This window comes from Panulirus ornatus, chromosome 19, assembly GCF_036320965.1.
Source record: "Panulirus ornatus isolate Po-2019 chromosome 19, ASM3632096v1, whole genome shotgun sequence".
Taxonomy (NCBI): domain Eukaryota; kingdom Metazoa; phylum Arthropoda; class Malacostraca; order Decapoda; family Palinuridae; genus Panulirus; species Panulirus ornatus.
Genome location: NC_092242.1, coordinates 16050176 through 16056175, shown reverse-complemented (window position 1 = coordinate 16056175; position 6000 = coordinate 16050176). Strand labels below are relative to the sequence as shown.

General features: G+C 44.4%; 1 long non-coding RNA gene across 1 annotated transcript in view; it reads right to left on the bottom strand.

Moving 5' to 3' along the window:
- Positions 1-228: 228 nt before the first annotated feature.
- Positions 229-6000, bottom strand: part of LOC139755250 (uncharacterized) — a 299252-nt gene continuing 293480 nt past the window's right edge. Inside the window, exon 3 of the long non-coding RNA XR_011714063.1 lies at positions 229-442. This is a non-coding gene — a long non-coding RNA (uncharacterized lncRNA). The remainder of the gene's footprint in view (positions 443-6000) is intronic.

Below are 6000 nucleotides of genomic sequence, written 5' to 3'. Positions count from 1 at the left end.
TTTCGTCCTTTCAATCTTATAAAGCACCTCTCGTCTTATTCTTCTCCATGTAACCACAAGTGGGCGGTAAAACTGGACACACACACACACACACACACACACACACACACACACACACACACACACACACACACACGTCTATTGTGATGAACACGGATATAAGCGCCCTTGCCACCCAAGGTTGTCCCACTTACCTGCAGACCAGTGGGTGTGGACTGTATTCCGCTCTGGCCTATACTGCCTTGGCTTGACCACAACGGCTTGGTTTTCTTAACCTTATCCGCTTGGATCGCTGAATCTTTCGGCGGTCGTCCCTTTTCTGGGCTGTGCTGACGTGGGACGGGACGAGACGGGACGGGAGCAGCTTCTGTTATCTTATTCTGTCAATTGTTGTCGCTCCTCTGACGTGTGGGCTCGGGGAATCCCCCTTCAGTGATGCCCGCTGCAAAGTGAGATAAGATTGTGTTGCTGTTACGAAATATATGACTCTCTTATAATGCAGGTGACGCAAGTAAAAAGATCGTGGTTGTTTATGGTGGAAGATCCGGTCCTATTACAGAGCAGGAAACACACACACACACACACACACACACACACACACACACACACACACACATATATATATATGTATATGTATATATACAAATTGGAGGTGGAAAGATGGAGTGAAAAAGATTTTGAGTGATCGGGGCCTGAACATGCAGGAGGGTGAAAGGCGGGCAAGGAATAGAGTGAATTGGATCGATGTGGTATACCGGGGTTGACGTGCTGTCAGTGGATTGAATCAGGGCATGTGCAGCGTCTGGGGTAAACCATGGAAAGTTCTGTGGGGCCTGGATGTGGAAAGGGAGCTGTGGTTTCGGGCATTATTGCATGACAGCTAGAGATTGAGTGTGAACGAATGGGGCCTTTGTTGTCTTTTCCTAGCGCTACCTCGCACACATGAGGGGGGAGGGGGATGGTATTCCATGTGTGGCGAGGTGGCGATGGGAATGAATAAAGGCAGACAGTGTGAATTGTGTGCATGGGTATATATGTATGTGTCTGTGTGTGTATATATATGTGTACATTGAGATGTATAGGTATGTATATTTGCGTGTGTGGACGTGTATGTATATACATGTGTATGGGGGTGGGTTGGGCCATTTCTTTCGTCTGTTCCCTTGCGCTACCTCGTAAACGCGGGAAACAGCGACAAAGCAAAATAAATAAATATAAATAAATATAAATATATATATATATATATATATATATATATATATATATATATATATATATATATATATATCATGGACACAGCCACTGCCACTCATGATCTATTGCTTACGTTCTCGTACACCTAAACCAGGTGTGTGGTGAGATCCCTGACCACCGTGTGTGGTAGGTCCCTAGTTAGTGTGTGGTAGCGACCCTGACCTATGTGAGAGTGTGATGAGATCCCTGGTCAGTGTTTGGTATGGTTCTTGGTCAATATGTGGTAGGGTTCTTAGCCAGGGTGCATAGTAAGGTCCTTCACCAGTGAGTAGTAAGGTCCTTGAACAGTGTATAGTAAGATCCATAGCCAGTGTGTAGGTAGTAAGGTAACTGACTAGTGTGTAGTAAGGTCCTTGGCCTGTGTGTGTGTGTGTGTGTGTGTGTGTGTGTGTGTGTGTGTGTGTGTGTGTGTGTGTGTGTGTGTAGTAAGGTCCTTGATCAATGTGTGTAGTAAGGTCCTTGACCAGTGTGTAGTAAGGTCCTTGGCCAGTGTGTGTGTGTGTGTGTGTGTGTGTGTGTGTGTGTGTGTGTGTGTGTGCGTGTGTGTAGAAAGGTCCTTGACCAGTGTGTACTAAGGTCCTTGGCCAGTATGTGTAGTAAGGTCCTTGGCCAGTGTTCAGTGTGAGCGACAGCAATCCTATGTCTTTAACCATTACTTTTGACAAACGTTTTCATCGCTCCGCACCATCCATACGTCGCGAGCATTTCCTATAACGACGTGAGAAGAGGTCGATGGCATTTTACGATTATGGCTAAGATTCTCGTAAGTAAAGATGAGAAGAAAAGATCAGTCATTTATAACTTTTACATCGAATCTATATTTTTCCCTTTGGGAATCGGAGGGGGTTCGCATCCCTAAGGAACACATCGTGGATTCCATGGCAACGAAGACTTCGCCTCCCAAGAGGAAGATCTGTAACGCTTTAGCTTGAATGAGGCGAGGCGCTGTTTCTTCAACAGGAGTCTTAAGTTATAGAACGAGTTGTCGACTACAGTGGTTGAAAGCGGTGGAACCGTAGATACGTTTAAGAACAAACTTGATAAATATTTCGCTCCAACTCCGAGACTTACATGATTTAAACTTCAGTCACACTGACATTGTACAGGTTTTTCACTTTAGAATCATTTCTATACCTTCTAACCTGTACTACACTAATCTGTGAGTTTCTTATATCTCCCGCTATCACATACACAACCTAGAAAGGACCCAGTGATCTGTTGCTGTTTGATTTTCCATGTATTCCTTCGTATAGAACCAATAAGCTTCCTGTAATATCTACCGAAAGTCTACATCTACAAAAGCAAAAAAGGCATAAGTTTGAATAAAGTTCCCAAAGGTGGTCAAGTATGTTGTTCGTGCATGATATCATGCAAACTCTTCGTGCAAGCTCTTCATGTCAGCTGTTTGTACCAGCTTTTCCTGTTGGCTGTTCGTGTTGGCTGTTCCTTTTTTTTTTGCACGTTGTTTTTGTAAACTATTCGTGCAACCTGTTTGTGGGTGCTGTTTGCGTCCAATCCATATCTGCGATCAAATAATTCGCCTGGTGAGAGATTGCAGTCTTCCTCGACCTCCTAGAGTTGTTTACTCTAAGACGATCCCCTGATTACAAACCTATAATTTTCCTTGAGCTGAACTGAGCTTCATCGCTCGTAAACTTCCATCCTGATTCGTGCAGGTACGGACTGAGAGGAAGGGGGGAAATCATACAGTGACCACGGTCATGTCAAATCAAACAGCTGACAAGTAAAATTAAATGCATCTCTTCATTAATAGTAGATATGGCAACGGGTAACTGGTCGCTCCCCCTTTTTTTTTCCCTCTCTCTCTCTCTCTTCCCCGTCTTAGATAATGGATACGTCTAGTTAACTCACCATAGAGCCACTGGGCAACTGGGCGCGCTCAGCATGCCAATTAATCTTTAAGTACACCCTGATTTGTTCGAACGGTATATGGACTCTGTCTAACCATAATTACATTGCGTGTCTTGACATAATGTTAATCCCTGGTGGATACAACATCTTATTTTCCCAGAGAAAGCGAGCACTCATTATGAAAACGTACACTGCATAGCACAAAAAAAGAAAAAAAAAAATTAAAGACCAGTTTTCTTTTGTCCCTATCGTTCAAGTTTATAGATAATTGTGAAGGAAAGAGTCGGTGGGAGAAAGTCTTAAGAACGGTTGTCTTCGGATCAGCAAAAGATTACATGTGGTCTCGTCTGACACATTGAACCAATAGGAACGATGTCCTTTTTTTTTTCCTCCTCCTCCTCCTCCTCTCCCCTGTCTAGTTTGCCCCTCTACAGCTGACAGGTAGTTTGTCTGTTGTTACATTGTTCCTTTGTCTTACGTCTAGTAGGAGAACACCTGCTCTTTGATTTGTGTCTATTGTTGGAACCCTCCTCCGGCTTGTTGCCTGTTAACCTCCTCTGAGATGTATGTTCCCACATTTTGATATCTATATGAAAGTACCTCCTCCCTCCCTCCCTTCTCTCTCTCTCTCTCTCTCTCTCTCTCTCTCTCTCTCTCTCTCTCTCTCTCTCTCTCTCTCGGTGACTGGCAACCCACCTTTTCAGGCTGCTTTGTTGTCCAAACAACTTAAAGACTGTTAGCTTGTGTGATTTTTACGCTCCTCTTCTTGGCTCTGAGTTTACATCCCAGTTCTTGCCTTTCCAACCTTCACATCCATTTCATACTTCGTCTTCGATGCTGTGTTTTAACTTGAAAATAAAAAAAGTTGCTAAGGCGGGTTTTATCTCCGTTACTACTCACTCTCACAAGAGAGAGAGAGAGAGAGAGAGAGAGAGAGAGAGAGAGAGAGAGAGAGAGAGAGAGAGAGAGAGAGAGAGAGAGAGAGAGAGAGATTCCATCAAGGAAAAAGAAGACCCCGAACCAGGTTGACGAACCGGTCATTTTTGATAAGAACGTCCTCATTATCAACGGTGTGGGGCCCTTCATGCATATCTTCGATGGCTGGATAAACTCTCGCGTGTGTGTGTGTGTGTGTGTGTGTGTGTGTGTGTGTGTGTGTGTGTGTGTGTGTGTGTGTGTGTGTGTGTGTGTGTGTTTTCAATACATGTGTGATGGTGAGAGGAAGGAAGTGTTGGAGGGGAGGAGGGGAGACAGAAGAAGATGGGGAGAAAAAGTCCAGAGTCGACACTGGAGCTATACCAAATGCTATGATGGCCCAGAGCCGAGGGAGAGAGTGGTATGGGATAAAGAGAGTGAGGGATAAGAAAACGGGGATTGAGAAGATGAGGAAAATAAAATAACTGAGTCAGATATTGTCAAAGTTGCAGTTTTACACTGCTGGGGTACCTGAAAACTCCCGAGATCTCACGTAGAGGCTATAAAAACGTGTTATTTATTACGTGGCAACAGTGCAAGTGGGGTCTGAGAAATGGGGTGTACGTGTTGCCATAAACAGCGTAAGCCAGGTGTACGATGGCGTTCATCGCGCATCCTCGCACGATCGGTGACGTCATCCCTGTCAACACGTCGTGACGTCATAAACTTGTGTGAGCCAGGTGTACGATGACGTTCATCACGCACCTTTACACGATCAGTGACGTTATCGTTGTCAACATGTCATGCTGGGGTAGCGGTTCAGTCTCCCTGACCAACAGGCCAACTCAACCATCCCACAAAGAAAACTGATATATTCTGTAAATATATTCCTTTGAGCACGGAGTCGGCTCTCTGGCTATTCGAAGATTTAAAAGGACAGATGGAATCTTCGTTAGGATACCATTCGTTGGTAGATCAGGATGAAATTTCTGAGACAACACGAACTTTACATTTTCCCCTTTTTTTGTCCTTGAATAACATTGGATATGACCAGCATGCGTTACCAGTCCTTACGTCCATCACGGCAATACTAGCTTCATTGGGATATACCTGACAACACTCAGCCTCTTGAAATCATTCATACAAATGTGTTTTCAAGAGAATATACGCACTTTCCCAACCACACATGAGTGTAAGTCACACGTACTCTGTACATCCTAGGAGGAAATGGTTTTCGGGCACATTTACGAGTGGAAAAGGAACCCCACAGACCTCACTTTTGAAAATCATCTCTGGATAATTAACAGAAGACTGCCTCATGCCCACTGGATCAACATATCTCTTCATATTTCGAAGACTACTAGGTACGTAAAAAACCCTAAATACCTGGATACCTTGAGTACTTTATACAATATTTCTTCCCGTTCCTCAAAAGCTTGATCGTCGTCTTCTCTGCTGTCTTCCATGGGAATGGATTTTCAGTATATTTTACTCCATGTGCGTTATATGTAAAGGAATGACGTCAGACGATCTTTCGTCACATAAAATAAAAAAAAATCCTGTTGTTATGTTATGGTTAAGGTGATGTCTCTTGCCAGCGTCATCATGGCTGTTCATCTCTGGACTTCCATCATCCCTGGGATCTCCACTGGTGGGTTGGAGACACTGAAGGTCTCACCTCCACCAGTGCTGCACAACGCCTCCACCACAAGCTCTGCCGTCAACAACCTCGTGGTACTTCAAGTCCACGACTTACATGATCTGCGCCTCTTTGGTCACACGTAAAGATCACGGGTATATTCCTCCCTTCACATCTTTCTGTCCGCTTTTCTACACTTTACCGCACGCATCTCAGTGTTCTTCGTCTCCTCCATTGTCCCAAACCGCCCATAAATGACCCACTGGTCTGCCGATGTTTGTATTCTCTCGCATCACCATCATCATCATCATCATCATCAT